Here is a 14,342-nt window from a genome sequence, read left to right on the forward strand (position 1 = left end):
AAAAAAAAAAAAAAAACCACCTCACATAATAATAGTGGGAGACACCAGACTATCATCAATGGACAGATCAGGGATGGAGAAACTGAACAAGGACACAGTTAAACTAGCAGAGATTATGAACCAATTGAAATTAATAAAAATCTACAGAACATTTCATCCTAAAACAAAAGAATACACTTTGTTCGCAGCATTTCATGGCAACTTCTCCAAAATTAACCATATAATTGGTCACAAAACAAGCCTCAATAGATATAAGAAGATTGAAATACTCCCATGCATCCTAACAGATCACCATGGACTAAGGCTGGTCTTTAATAACAACAAAGACAACAAAAAACCTATATACACATGGAAATTGAATGATGGTCTATTAAATGATAGGATGGTCAAAGAAGAAATAAAGAAATTAAGGATTTTCTAAAATTTAATGAAAATGAAAACACAACATACCCAAACCTATGGGATGCAATGAAAGAAGTACTGAGAGGAAAACGCATAGCTCTGAGTGCTTCTAAAGAGAAACTGGAGAAAGCAAACACCAGCAACTTGACAGCACAGCTGAAAGCTCTAGAACAAAAGGAATCAGATACTCCCAAGAGGAGTAGACGGCAAGAAATAATCAAACTTAGGGCAGAGATAGACCAAATAGAAACAAAAAGAACCATTGAAAGAATCAACAAAACCAAGAACTGGTTCTTTGAGAAAAATAACAAGATTGGTAAACCCTTAGCCAGACTAACTAGAGGGCAAAGAGAGAGTATACAAATTAACAAAATCAGAAAGGAAAGTGGAGACATAACAACTGAAACTGAGGAAATTCAATAAATCATCAGATCCTATTACAAAAGCCTATACTCAACAAAGCTGGAAAATCTGGAAGAACTAGATGAATTCCTAGACAGATACCAGATACTAAATTTGAATGAGGACCAGTTAAGCCATCTAAATAATCCCATAACACCTAAAGAAATAGGAGCAGTCATCAAAAACCTCCCAACCAAAAATATTCCAGGTCCAGATGAGTTCAGTGCAGAATTCTATCAGACATTTATTGATGACCTAATACCAATACTCTCTAAACTATTCCAAACAATAGAATCAGACAGAATACCACCTAACTCATTTCTCGAGGCCACAATAACCCTCATTCCTAAACCACACGATGACCCTAGAAGGAAAGAGGACATCAGACCAATCTCAAAATAATCAACAAAATCCTTGCAAAACGAATCCAAGAACACATCAAAATGATCATTCAACATGATCAAATAGGCTTCTTCCCTGGGATGCAGGGAAGGTTTATCAACGTAATCCACCATATAAAAAAAAGTGGACATCTCACTAGGTGGTGAGACAGCATTTAAAAAGATTCAACACCCCCTCATGGTAAAAGTCTTGAAAAGAACAGGAATCCATTACCCATACCTAAAAATAAAAAAAAGTATAGTACAAACCAATAGCCAATATTAAAATAAAGGGTGAGAAACTTGAAGCAATCCCACTAAAATCAGGGACTAAACAAGGCTACCCACTCTCCCCCTTCCTAATCAACATAGTACTGGAAGTCCTGGCTGGAGCAATTAGACAGCAAAAGAAACTCAAAGGGATACAAATCGGAAAGGAAGAAGTAAAAATATCACAATTTGCAGATGACATGGTAATATTCATAAGTGAGCACAAAAATTCCACCAGAGAACTTTTACAGCTGATAAACAAGTTCAGCAAAGTGGCTGGATATAAAATTAACTCAAACAGATCACTAGCCTTCCTCTACTCAAAGGACAAACATGCAGACAAGAAATTAGAGAAAAGATACCCTTCACAATAATCACAAACAATAAGAAATACCTTGGTATGATTCTAACTAAGCAATGGAAGGACCTTTATGACAAGAACTTCAAATCTCTGAAGAAGGAAATTGAGGAAGATCTCAGAATACGGAAAAATCTCCAATGCTAATAGATTGGAAGGAACAACATTATAAAAATGGACCTCTTACTGAAAGCAATCTATAGATTCAATGCAATCCCCATCAAAATTCCAACACAATTCTTCATAGAGTTGGAAAGAGCAATGTGGAATTTCATCTGGAATAACAAAAGACCTATAATATTGAAATCCATCCTCAACAATAATAAAACATCTGTGAGCATAATTATCCCTGACTAGAAGCTATATTAAAGGCAATTGTGTTAAAAACTCCATGGTATTGGTACAGAGATAGGCATGTGGATCAATGGAATAGAATAGAAGATCCAGAAATGAATCCTCACACATATGTCCACTTGATTTTTGATAAAGGAGCTGAAAACATTCAATGGAAAAAGGACAGCCTATTCAACAAATGGTTTTTGGTTCAACTAGCACTCAGCATGCAGAATGAAAATAGACCCTTTCTTATCTCCTTGTACAAAGCTCAAGTGCAAGTGGATCAAAGATCTCCACATTAAACCAGGTACACTGAAACTATTAGATGAGAAAGTAGGGAAAACCTTAGAACACATAGGCACAGGAGAAAATTTTCTGAACAGAACATGGATGGTTTGTGCTCTAAGGTCAAAGACTGACAAATGGGACTTAATGAGATTGCAAAGTTTCTATAAGGCTAAGGACACTGTCAAGAAAACAGAATGGCAGCCAACAGAGTGGGAAAAGATATTTACCAACCTCACATCAGATAGAGGCCTAATATCCAAGATATAAAAAGAACTCAAGAAGCTAGACACCAGAGAATTGAACAACCCTATTAAATAATGGGGTACAGACTTAAACAAAAAGTTCTCAGTTGAGGAATATCGAATGGCTGAGAAGCATCTAAGGAAGTGCTGGATCATTAGCCATCAGAGAAATGCAAATCAAAACAACCCTGAGAATCCACCTCACACCAGTCAGATTGTCCAAGATCCAAAACTCAGATGACAACTGATGCTGGCAAGGATGTGGAAAAAGAGGAACAGTTCTCCATTGCTGGTGGGGTTGTAAATGGATACAACCACTCTGGAAGTCAGTCTGGCAGTTTCTTAGAAAAAAAAAAATAGACATAGTACTACCTGACAACCCAGTTATCCCACTTCTGGGCATTTTCCCCAGAGACATACAACATACAACAAAGATACATGCACCACAATGTTCATAGCAGCTCTATTTATAACAGCCAGAAGTTGGAAAGAACCCAGATGTCCTTCAGTAGATGAATGGATACAAAAATTGTGGTACATTTACACAATGGAGTACTACTCAGCTATCAGAAGCAATGGCTTAATGAAATTCTTAAGAAAATGGTTGCATCACTCTTTCTCTTCAACGGGTCGGCTGAGTGGCAGACGCCAACATGCAGATCTTCGTGAAGACCCTGACGGGCAAGACCATCACTCTTGAGGTCAAGCCCAGTGACACCATCGAGAATGTCAAGGCCAAGATCCAAGACAAGGAAGGCATCCCACCTGACCAGCAGAGGCTGATATTCGCCAGCAAACAGTTGGAGGATGGCCGCACTCTGTCCGACTCGACATCCAGAAAGAGTCCACCCTACACCTGGTCCTGCGACTGCAGTCAACTGCCGCAAGAAGTGCGGCCACACCAACAACCTGCGCCCCAAGAAGAAGGTCAAATAAAGCTGGGGCCATGCCTGGCCTGGGACCCTGGGACCAAATAAAGGCCGCTTTCATCGACTGGAGCAGTGAAAAGAAAAGAAAAGAAAAGAAAAGAAAAGAAAAGAAAGAAACGAAAAGAAAAGAAAAGAAAGAAAAGAAAAGAAAAGAAAAGAAAAAGAAAAGAAAAGAAAAGAAAAGAAAAGAAAAGAAAATGGTTGCATCTAGCGAATATCATCCTGAGTGAGATAACCCAGTCCCAAAAGAACAGACATAATATGCAGTCACTGATAATGAGATACTTACCCCAGAAAGCTCTGAACACCCCAGAAACAACTCACAGGCTGTGTGACGTTCAAGAAAAAAAAAAAAGAATATATTTTAATTAAAATCCCCCTTTTTTTTCCTACAGCCCCTCCCAGTTTCTCTCCTATCCCCTCAAATTAATAACCTCTTTTCCTATATTATTGTGACATATATCCATATGTGTATGTATATGTACCCACAAATACTTAATTACAACCTTAAAAAATGTATTTGTATACTTTTATGCAAAATGCTTAAATATTTGTACATTTATCTTTGTTTTTTAAAATAAAGTTTTTCAGTAAAAAATAAAAAATTTTAAAAATTAAAAAAAGAAAACTAAGGCACTAACAAAAAATGGAAAGAAAAGAATTTTTGTTTAGCTCTGTATCTCATTTTTAATGATTATTAGATTCTCTCGAGTCTAACTTCTTGAGCTCTTTGTATATATTAAATACTAGACCTCTATCTGATGTAAGATTGGTAAAGATCTTTTCCAAGTCTGTTGGTTGCTGTTTTGTCCATTTGACAGTGTCCTTTGCCCTACAAATACTTTGCAGTTTTATGAGGTCCCATTTGTCAATTCTAAATTTTATTTTAGAGCAAAAATAAATTCTAAAAATTCTTTAATTTCTTTCTTTATTTTTTTGACCATGTTATCTTTCAGCAAAGCATTTTTCAGCTTCCATGTGTATGTCAGCTTTTTTTTTTTTTTTTGGTTTTGTTCTTATTAAAGACAAGGCTTAGTCCATGGTGATCTGATAGGATGCATGGAATTATTTTGATTTTTAATTATCTGTTGATGCCTGCTTTCTGACCAAGTATGTGGTCAGTTTTAAAGAAGGTACTATGACATGCTGAGAAGAAAATATATTCTTTTGTTTTAAGATAAAATGTACTGTAGATGTCTGTTGATTCCAGTTTGTTCACAACCTCTGCTACTTTCTCTGTGTCTCTGTTCAGTTTCTGCCTCCATGATCTGTCCATTGATGAGAGTGAAGTGTTGAAGTCTCCCACTATTATACTGTGTGGTGTAATATATGCTTTGAACTTTAGTAGTATTTCTTTTATAAATATGGGTGTCCTTGTATTTGGAGCATAAATGTTCAGGATTGAGAGTTTGTCTTGAAAGATTTTTCCTGTGATGAGTAAAAAGTGTCCTTCCTTATCTTTTGATGTCTTTTGGTTAAAAAGCTCTTTTATTTGGTATTAGAATGGCTACTTCTGCTTGTTTCCTGGGACCATTTGCTTGGAAGGTTTTTTTCCCAGCCTTTTACTCTGAGGTAGTTCCTGCCTTTGTCTCTGAGATGAGTTTCCTGTATACAGCAAAATGCTGGGTCCTGTTTAAGCGTCCAGTCTGATAGTCTATGTCTTTTTATTAAGGAATTGAGTCCATTGATGTTAAGAGAAATTATGGAATAGTGATTGTTGTTTTCTGTTATTTTTGTTGTTAGAGGTAAACTTATGTTTGTGTGCTTTTCTTCTTTTGGTTTCTTTGCATGATTATTATTTTTTCCTTAGCAGTAGTTTTCTTCCTTGTGTTGGATTTTTCCATCTGTCATCCTTTGTAGAGTGGATATTGTGTAAATTTTGTTTTGTCCTGGAACATCTTGGTTTCTCTATCTATGGTGATTGAGAGTTTTGCTGGATATAGTAACCTGGGCTGGCATTTGTGTTCTCTTAGAGTCTGTATGATATCTGTCCAGGATCTTCTAGCTTTCACAGTCTCTGTTGAGAAGTCTGATGTAATTCCTATTGGTCTGCATTTATATGCTACTTGTCCTTTATTCCCTTACCGCTTTTAGGATTTTTTCTTTGTTTGTAATATTCTGTGTTTTGATGATTATGTGTCAGGAGGAGTTTCTTTTCTGGTCCAAACTACTTGGAGTTCTGTGGGCTTCCTGTGTGTTCATTGTCATCTCATTTTTAAGGGCAGGGGAGTTTTCTTCTATGATTTTGTTGAAGATATTTACTGTGCCTTTTCATTGATATTCTTCACCCTCCTCTACACCTATTATCCTTCGGTATGGTCTTCTCATTGTGTCCTGGATTTCCTGGACATTTTGGGTTAGGAGCTTTTTGGTTTTTGCATCTTCACTGACTGTTTTGTCTGTGTTTTCTATGTTGTCTTTTCCTCCTGAGATTCTCTTTTCCATCTCTTGTAGTCTGTTGGTGATGTTTGCATCTGTGATTTCTGATTTCTTTTTTAGGTTTTCTATCTCAGGGTTGTCTCTTTTTGTGTTTTCTTTATTGTTTTTATTTTTGTTTTCAATTCCATCATCTGTTTGGTTCTGTTTTCCTGTAGTTCTTTGAGTGATTTCTCCTTGTTCTCCTGTAATAGCTTAAGGGAGTTGTTTATGTGCTTCTCAAATGTCTCCATCATCATCCTGAAATATTATTTCATGTCCAAGTCTTTTTTTTCTAGTGGGTTTGGAGATCTACTACTTGCTCTGGTAGGGAAGCTGGGTTCTGACATTTTCAAGTTGTCTTGGTTTCCATTGCTTAGGTTCTTTCGCTTTCCTCTTGCCACCTTGTTGTCTGTGATTACAGGTGATCGTGTTGTCTCTCCTGTGGATTTGAGGGCTCATAGGCTATGGAAGGAAAGTGCTTCTGGGCGTTTGTCTCTTTTTGCGCAGGAAGTGAGTTCTAATTGCAGTGATTCTGTTCTGTCTTCATCAGCTCAGGTGGGAGAGCTCTTGCAAGACTTCTCTTGGGATTCAGCTGTCTGTAGGTGGGCCCTGAGTCTTGATGGCAGTCGCCTGGCCCTCTCACTGGGTCGGAAAGAACCTGATTCCAGAGTGTACCATGTTTGCTGTCCTCTAGGAGTTCCAGGCTGTCTTTCCCTGGACAGCCTGAAGGGCTTGTGGCAAGTTCTCTGTGGGCTCAGTTGGAAGAGCACTTGCAAGATTGTTCTTGGGTTTTAATCATCTGTGGGGAGGTCCTGAGTCTTGATGGGGGTCATCTGGCCCTCTGGCTGGGCCAGAAATTACTTGATCCCAAAGTTCACCACTTTATCTACTCAGGAGATCGCCAGGTGTTCCCTTCCTGGACAGCCGGTGAGGGTCTGTGGCTGGCTTAAGGCTTATTGTGGGCTCAGGTGAAAGAGTGCTTTCAAGGTTTCTCTGGTGGCTCAGCAGTCTGCAGGGGGTCCTGAGTCTTGATGGAAGTTACCCTACCCTCTAGCTGGGCTGGAAAGGAACTTTCTACTTATGTGATAAGACATCAGGAGCAAAAGCATTGAGGGAGAAGAACAGGTTATTTTATCTTACAGCTCCCAGGTCACTATTCATCTTGAAAGGAAGGCAGAACTAAAGCAGGACAGAACTAGAGATTGGAAATGAGGCAACAACCTTGGAGGAGTACTGCTCCATTTTTCCCACCTAGACCTGCATAATAGTTATTAATAACAACCACATTACAGATTCAATATTATTTTGTCTGCAAACAGTGGTACCTTGACTTCATCTTTTATGATTTGTATCCCACTGATCTTCTTTTCTGTCTTATTGCTCCAGCTAGAACTTTAAGTACTGTGTTGAATAGATATGGTGAGAGTGGGCATCCTTGTCTTGTCACTGAATTTAGTGGGATTGCATCAAGTATCTCTCCATTTAATTTGATATTGGTTGTTGGTTTTCTGTATATTGCTTTTATTATGTTTAAATATGGGCCTTAAATTTCTGATCTCTCCAAGACTTTTAACATGAAAGGATGTTGTATTTTGTTAAAGGCTTTTTCAGCATCTAATGAGATGATCATGCAATTTTTCTCTTTGAGTTTTTTATATAGTGGATTAGATTAATTGATTTTTTTATATTTTGAACCAACCTTGCATCCCTGGGATGAAGCCTACTTGATTGTGGTGAATGATTGTTTTGATGTGTTCTTGGATTTGGTTTGTGAGAAACGTGTAAGTATTTTTGCATTGATATTCATAAGTGAAATTGGTCTGAGGTTCTGTTTTTTGTTGGGTCTTTGTATGGTTTAGGTATCAGAGTAATTGTGGCTTCATAGAATAAATAAGATAGTGTTTCTTCTGTTTCTATTTTATGAATGCCTTGAGGAGTGTTGGTATTGGCTCTTCTTTGAAGATCTGGTAGATTTCTACACTAAAGTCATCTGACCCTGAGGTTTTTATTGGTTTGGAGGATTTTATGACTTCTTTTGTTTTATTGGGGGCTATGGGCCTGTTTAAATAGTTTACCTGCTCTTTATTTAACTTTGGTACGTTATATCTGTCTAGAAAATCATCCATTTCATCTAGAGTTTCCAGTTTTGTTGAGTTTAGGCGCCTGTAGTAGAATCTGATGAGTTTTTTTTAATTTCCTCAGTTTCTGTTGTTATGTCTCCCTTTTCATTTTTGATTTTGTAAATTTGGAGACTCTCTTTTTGCCCATTAGTTAGTTTGGCTAAGCGGTAATCCTTCTTGTTGATTTTCTCAAAGAACCAGCTCTTGGTTTTGTTGATTCTTTGTATTGTTCTTTTTGTTTCTATTTGGTTGATTTTAGCCCTGAGTTTGACTATTTCCTGCCTCTACTCCTCTTGGGTGCGTTTGCTTTGTTGTTGTTGTTCTAGAGCTCTCAGAAGTTGCTAGTGTACAATCTCTCTGATTTCTTTATCAGGGCACTTAGTGCTATGAATTTTCTTCTTAGCACTTCTTTCATTGTGCTTCATAAATTTGGGTATTCTATGTCATTATTTTCATTGAATTTCAGGAAGTCTTTAATTTCTTCCCTGACTAAGTTATCCTTGAGTAGAGAGTTGTTCAATCTCCAGTGAGTGTGTAGTTTTTCTGTTGTTGTTGTTTTTTTTTTGTTGTTGTTGTTATTGAAGTCTAGCCTTTATCCATGCTGTGCTGATAGGCCGCATGGAATTATATCAGTTTTCTTGTAACGACTGAGGCTTGTTTTGTGATTGATTATATGGTCAATTTTGGAGAAGGTACCATGAGGTGCTAAGAAGAAGGTATATTCTTTTGTTATAGAGTGAAATGTTCTGTAGCTATCAGTTAAGTCCATTTGGCTCACAGCCTGGTTTTACTATGTCTCTGTATAGTTTCTGTTTCAGTGGCCTGTCTTTTAGTGAGAGTGACGTGTTGAAGTCTCCCACTATTATTGTGTGGGGTTCAATTTGTGTTCTGAATTTTAGTAATGAGAATCTGGGTATAGCCACTGGAGGGTCCCAGACACCAGGGAAACATGAGGCTCCCTGACCCCAATGGGCATGACTTCAGCTGAAATGTGCAGAGAAGGGGAAGATAGATCCTGCAGAGACCTCCTCCAGCAGATAGGCATGGCCCCTGGTTGAGGAATGGGACAACCACCCATCTCAAAGTTTTTAACCCAGAAATGTTCCTGTCCATAGGTAGAACGAGGACAAAAAATGGAATAGAGACTGAAGGAAAGGCCAATCAGAGACGGCCGCACCTGGTGATCCATCATGTCTGCAGACACCAAACCCAGCACTTAGAAGTGTTTGCTGACAGGAACCAGTCAGCAACTGACCAATGCAGATGTGTGTGCTTGAAGTCAACCATCAGACGGAGCTCAGGGAACATGGTGGGGGAGCTGGCAGAAGGACTGAAGAAGAGGAGAAGGATTTCAACTCCACTGGAAAAACAACATAGGCTGGCCTGAAAACCCAGTTATTTCAGAGACATATGTAGCAGAGGATGACCTTGCCTGATAGCAATGGGAGGGGAGGCCCTTGGTTCCAAGGAGGCTTGATACTCCCAGAGTAGGGAGATTCTGGTGGGGTGGTGCAGGAGAGTATGTGGGTAGAGGAGCACCATTGTACAGGCAGCGGACAGGGGAGGGCAGATGTCAGATGGGGGAATGGTGGAGGAGTAACTAGGAAGTGGGATATCATGAGATGTGGGGTTGATGGAGGGGGTAACTGGAAAGTGAGATATCATTTGAGATGTAAATAAATGGAATGATTAATAAAAAATAAAGTTAGGAGATCAAAAAATAGGGTACAGAACTAAACAGGGAATTCTCAACAGAGAAATCTCAAATGGCCAAGAAACACTTAAAGAAATGTAAAGTCCTTAGCCATCAGGGAAATGCAAATCAAAACAACTCTGAGGTTTCATCTTACATCCATCATAATGGCTAAGATCAAAAATTCAAGAGATAGTACAAGCTGTTACGGATGTGGAGCAAGGGGAACATCCTCCATTGCTGGTGGGGTAGCTGAGATGAGAAAACTGGGAGAGAGGGGTCATGGGGAAATGAATGGGGAATTCAGGATCAGGTGTGGGGAAAGACAGGAGAGACAGTTAGATGGCCATGAAAATCTGCAACTGATGCGGGTAAGGAGGTGGGGGTGTTTCCAGGATGAGACATGGCCTAAGACATGAGAGTCACCCAAGAATCAGTAGGGGTGAACTTAGCAGTGACTCACTATACTTGGGATATGGAACCTGAAGAGGTTACCTTATGTATCCAGACAGGAACCCCAGTGGAGTTATAGAGACACCAATCCATGCAGAAAACTTTCAACCCAAAATTTAACCATCTATAAGTAATGCAGGCATGCGGGGGGGGGAGGGGGTGGGAAGGAGCAGAGGCTGAGAGAATGTTCAATCAATGACCAGCCCAACTTGAGACCCATCCCATGGGCAAGCACCAATTTCTAACACTACTGATACTGTTATGTTTACGGACAGGAGCATGTTTTCCTCTGAGAGACTCCACCCAACAGATGACTCCAGTGGATACAGAAACCCACAGCCAAACAGTGAATGGAGCTTGGGGATTCTTACAGAACAGGAGGAGCAGGCAATGTAAGGGCGCTCGGCGAGCCCACCTCTCCTCGAATGAAAGGAAACAACCCCTGGCGACGGAGCCCTGCTCTTCGGCAGTGCCGAGGAACCGACTCCCACCTTCCCCATCTCCCCTCGTGGGCGCTGTCCTTCCTTCGCCCAGTCGTGAGCCCCACTGCATTTGTTGAGGCTTAAAGTGGCATTCTCTAAACAATTTAAAAATCATGTCAAGCTCAATCGAACAGAAAAAAGGGTCTACGAGACAGCGCAAATGTGGCTTTTGTAAGTCAAATAGAGACAAGGAATTGCTGGTATCTGAAAACCAGAAGGTGGCAGCACACCATAAGCGCATGCTGTTTTCGTCTGCTTTGGTATCCTCACATTCTGATAATGAGAGGCTTGGTGGATTTTCTTTTTTTTTTTTTTTTTAGTATGGAATAGAGTTTATTCAGGTCATGGGAGAGTTAAGAGGGTGGTAGAGGCAGAGAGAGAGAAGTAGAGGAGTAAAGGCCAGCCATGAGCCCATGAGCACGTGGGAGAGAGGGGGGAAGGGAAATGGGAGAGCAAGGCTGCAAGAGCACAAGGGCAGGAGAGGCCAAGAGAGAGAGGAGGGGTCAGGCAGTTCCTTTATAGTGTCAGGTCACTGGGGCGGAGCATACCTGGCCACTGCTGGGTAATTGAGGGGTGGGGTATACCTGGCTGTTGCTAGGTAACTGAGGGGTGGGGTTTACAGAATCCCAACTTTCCCCCATTTTTGTTTAATTAAAAAAGAAAAATTAGAGGCGATGGTGGACCAGAAATAGGGTCGTTGTGATCTCTTAACTGCTTCATGCTTGTTTGGGGCGATGTTTTTAGAGAGTCCAGAAAAGTGGGGGTAGGGATGTTTGTCTAGTCTTAAGAGTTGGCTGTTTCTTTGTTGTCCAGGGTCTGTGGAACCATCTCAGGATAGGTCAGAAGTAACAGGTCCAGTGGAAGCATCTGTGTCTGAGAGAGAAGGCTGAAGCATCTGTAGGTTGCTTCTCTGGAGCTGTTCTAGATGTAATAAGCACCTGGACTTGACAAGATGCTGGAACACACATATGTATACATTATAGGTAGAGATTAAGTACATTTGGTTTGGAAGAAAGATTTTTCAGGAGCAGTCCTAATTCTGTCATTCCTCCCCTTTTCTCATTATAAAAAGGAGAAAAAACGGGAGGGGGAGGCCGATGGTGAAAGGGGAATAGGGGCGTCGAGTCTCATTGGCTACTTCCTGCTGTCTTGGGGCGTCGTAAGGGGGTGCAGCTGCTTGGTGGATTTTCGATTGAAGATGTCCAAAAGGAAATTAAAAGAGGCACAAAACTGATGTGTTCTCTCTGTCATTGTCCTGGAGCAACCATTGGCTGTGATGTAAAAACCTGCCACAGGACATACCACTACCACTGTGCATTGCACGATAAAGCTCAGATCCGAGAGAAACCTTCGCAGGGGATTTATATGGTTTATTGCCAAAAACACAAGAAAACTGCACATAACTCTGAAGGTGATTTAGAAGAAAGTTTTAATGAGCATGAACTGGAGCCCTCATCTCCAAAGACTAAGAAGAAAAGTCGCAAAGGAAGACCAAGAAAAACCAACCTGAAAGGTCTGGCAGAAGATACTAGGTCCACATCCTCCCATGGGACAGATGAAATGGAAAGCAGTTCCTACGGAGATAGGTCTCCACAGGAGCAGTCCTAATGATACCAGGCCCAATTGTGGATTTTGCCATGTAGGAGAGGAAGAAAATGAAGCGAGAGGGAAATTGCATATATTTAATGCCAAGAAGGCAGCTGCACATTACAAGTGCATGTTGTTTTCATCTGGCACTGTTCAGCTCACAACAACATCAAGAGCAGAATTTGGAGATTTTGATATTAAAACTGTACTTCAGGAGATTAAGCGAAAAAGGATGAAATGTACACTTTGCAGTCAGCCTGGTGCTACTATTGGATGTGAAATAAAAGCATGTGTTAAAACCTACCATTACCACTGTGGAGTACAAGACAAGGCAAAATACATTGAAAATATGTCACGAGGGATTTACAAACTATATTGTAAAAGCCATAGTGGAAATGATGAGCGAGATGAAGAAGATGAGGAGCGAGAGAGTAAAAGCCGTGGAAGATAAGTGATTGATCAGCAACTAACCCAGCAGCAGCTTAATGGAAACTAGGTTCGTGGGACAGAGAGAGTTAGAAAACTGAGAACAAGACAACTATAACTCCTGTGCTTTTCCACTCTTTTCTAAAATAAAGGGTTTGTAACATTTTACTGCCCGACTCTTAGATCCTTCACTGAACTGTCTAAAAATACCTTGTTAGTTTTCTGAGCCCTCAGTAGAAGGCTGGGTTTGACATACTGATATTACGTAGCTGTAGTTTGCAGTTCCTGGGAAGCAATCGAAACACTATTAGCTCTGTGTATACTGTCAACAGTTAAAGCAGAAATTGAATGAAGTAAACTGTATCTCTGGACTGAGCAAAGTTCTACTGTTTAGAGTGTTTAAGTTTGTGTAGTAGATCCGTGCTCAGAGGAAACCGGAAGCACGTTGTACTTCACCATGCAAACATGTACCTGGTAACTTGGGGACTTTTTTCTTGTTTTCATACTCAAGCATTGGAAAGTACAATGAAGAGACCTTTCTTCTGATCTTGGCTTCGGCAGCACATGCTCTAATGATTTCTCTCAAGGAGAGCGCTGAAGCCTTCCTTTGGTCCTTTCTCGAGTTGTCCTCACTGAGCAACATGGACTCTGGGCGGCTGGTGAAGGTGAGCTCTGAGCTCCAGTGATTCTGCCAGAACTCTTGGCAGCCCACCTTTCTGTGCTGTAGAAAGAGCTTCTGGCAAGACGATGGAATCAGTAGGTATCAAGATCAAAATAACATTTGGCCACATCAGAGTAAACCTTTTTGACATTAAAGAGGTCACCAATGCGCTAAGGACTTTGGACATCATGTCTGAAGCCAGTTTATCTCAAGTGCCCTGTTGTGTGGAACACTTCACGTATTGGCCCAATGTATATAAGGAGGTCTTATGTGCTAACAGAGTTTTTTAAACCAAGGAACCATCTTTGTGAAAAACAGTATTTAGTTTTGATTCTGTGACCACTATTTTAGAAACATTATTTAATGCTTTCAGTCATCAGTTTGCTTACATATTGAATAAACTTTTGGTCCCTGTTTTTCTTCGAGGGCTCGGAAGTGTTTTCTCAGTCACCGGATTTTTAGAAAGGCTTTTCACTGGTGTTTCTCGCTCGTGACACACATCCACCTGCTGAAGCACATTTACATATTTCTTTATGGCAAAACCAAAAAAAAAATGTAGTTGCAGTCTGCCTAATATTACCATGGCACCTCAGTATGAAAGGTAAGGGTTCTGTGTCCAAATCATTAGTTAACCTACCACATGAATCAGATTTGCAAATCAGAAATAACTTCCTAATGTGACTGTACATGGATCTGTTCTGTAACTGGTAGAGCAGCGTTTTTAAAAGTAACAGGTGGAAAATTACACTGTGCTTATTGACTGAGTTTGGAAAGTGCTAGTCCCTTAAGATCATGTTCGTTAGGATGTGTATTTTCACATTTACTTAAATCAAGGGACCCAATGCCTGCTTTATTTTAACCATCGTTTATTGTTGTTGTAGAAGGAAAGTAGCTC

At 40.1% G+C, this 14,342-nt stretch overlaps 2 pseudogenes across 2 annotated transcripts; both read left to right on the forward strand.

The window, feature by feature from the left end:
- Positions 1-3,331: 3,331 nt before the first annotated feature.
- LOC308439619 (ubiquitin-ribosomal protein eL40 fusion protein-like) lies at positions 3,332-3,614 on the forward strand (annotated as a pseudogene). Its single transcript has one exon. The product of its transcript is annotated as a ubiquitin-ribosomal protein eL40 fusion protein-like (transcript).
- A 7,272-nt stretch (positions 3,615-10,886) lies between these two features.
- Positions 10,887-12,856, forward strand: LOC308439618 (PHD finger protein 6-like; annotated as a pseudogene). Its single transcript has 2 exons — positions 10,887-11,064; positions 11,953-12,856. The product of its transcript is annotated as a PHD finger protein 6-like (transcript).
- Positions 12,857-14,342: the final 1,486 nt, after the last annotated feature.

The sequence above is a fragment of the Micromys minutus genome, assembly GCF_963924665.1.
Source record: "Micromys minutus genome assembly, chromosome: 30".
Classification (NCBI taxonomy): Eukaryota; Metazoa; Chordata; class Mammalia; order Rodentia; family Muridae; genus Micromys; species Micromys minutus.